The sequence below is a fragment of the Myotis brandtii genome, unplaced genomic scaffold (genome assembly GCF_000412655.1).
Source record: "Myotis brandtii unplaced genomic scaffold, ASM41265v1 scaffold624, whole genome shotgun sequence".
Classification (NCBI taxonomy): domain Eukaryota; kingdom Metazoa; phylum Chordata; class Mammalia; order Chiroptera; family Vespertilionidae; genus Myotis; species Myotis brandtii.
Window position 1 is genome coordinate 857,871 of NW_005370385.1, and position 1,561 is coordinate 859,431.

At 42.3% G+C, this 1,561-nt stretch overlaps 1 protein-coding gene across 1 annotated transcript in view; it reads right to left on the bottom strand.

The window, feature by feature from the left end:
* Positions 1–815, bottom strand: part of GALNT11 (polypeptide N-acetylgalactosaminyltransferase 11) — a 52,420-nt gene extending 51,605 nt beyond the window's left edge. The window contains exon 1 of the mRNA XM_005880072.2: positions 457–815. The gene's annotated coding sequence lies outside the window, so the exon portion shown is untranslated. The remainder of the gene's footprint in view (positions 1–456) is intronic.
* Positions 816–1,561: the final 746 nt, after the last annotated feature.

Consider the following 1,561-nt stretch of genomic DNA (forward strand, 5'->3'; position numbering starts at 1 on the left):
GGCTGAAAGTGTTACAAAGTTTCAAACTGCCAGCTCAGAGGCCGGCAGCGCAGGCGGGGAACGTTGGCTTCCTCCTTCAATGAAGGAAGCAAGCCTCATGTTCGCTTTAAGCTGCCTGGCTGCCGGCCGCCATCTTGGCTGTCAGTTAATTTACATATCTCCCTGATTAGCCAATGGGAAGGGTAGCGGTCGTACGCCAATTACCATGTTTCTTTTTTATTAGTGTAGATACCTAGAATGAATATAATAATGTATGTCAACTATAATTTAAAAATACATTAAAAATTTTTAAATAAAAAAAGGGGGTAACTTTTGCTTAGAAGCCCAATCCTAACCTTAGAACAAGAGAAGCTGGACAAACTGAAAATTAATGACACTTTTGGACCCATCAGAGAACTAAAGTTACAGGGCAAACTGCCACCCAAACCTGGAGAGATACAGCTGAGATCTGCTTACCTGGAGCAAACGCTGCTGGAGCCATAAACTTGTGCTGGAGCTGGGTGTGAACTGGCATGAGCGTTAGAAACTCCAGAATGCAGTCCTGGGGGCTGGCACACTTCTGTGGGCTTTACCTCCAGGATCCCCACCAGGTCCTCAAGGTGAAGGTGAAGATCCCAGAAAGATCCTCTGGTGAATCTGGCAGGAGAGGGAAAGAGTAACCACTGTGAAACAAGCCCAAAGCCTTCTCCATAAAAATGGTTGGTCTGGCCCTGCCAAGGCAAACTCTGGCAGGACTCGAAATTCCATAATCTAGGAGCTTTATTCATAGCAACATAAATTTATATTAAGTGGATTATATTAAGCGGATGATGTTATAAATATCCAAATAGCCCTTGGCAGAAAAAAGGTTTCCCACCCCTGGCTTATCGGAAGATTGGGAACTCTGCAGCTAGGAAAGGGAGTAGGTTGCAAGGAGGAAAAGCTACACCTTGGAGAACCCTTGTGAAGGACACAGGCTGAGACTTAATTGGAAGATTACGGAACTCTTACACTTCCTCTTGCTTTACCACCAGAACAACAGTAAAATACACATTCTTCTCTAACCCACATTCACCACTGTTGACCACATTCTGGGCCATAAAACATACTTTAACAGGCATAAAAGATTAGAAATCACACAAAGTATGTTCTTAGACACAATGAAATTAAACTAGAAATAACAAAAAAAAAAACACCAACCCTCAGATATCTGGAAATTAAAGCCTCAAGAGAAGTTTAAAAATATTTTGAACTGAAAACAAAATTTTTTGAACTGAAACTATAACATCAAAATTTGTGGGATGCAGCAAAAGGAAAAATTAGAGGGAAATTTATAGCATTAAATGCTCATATTAGAAAATAAGAGCTGAAACCGGTTTGGCTCAGTGGATAGAGCGTCGGCCTGCGGACTGAAAGGTCCCAGGTTCGATTCCGGTCAAGGGCATGTACCTGGGTTGCGGGCACGTCCCCAGTGGGAGATGTGCAGGAGGCAGCTGATCGATGTTTCTCTCCCATCGATGTTTCTAACTATCTATCTCTCTCCCTTCCTCTCTGTAAAAAATCAATAAAATATATTAAAAAA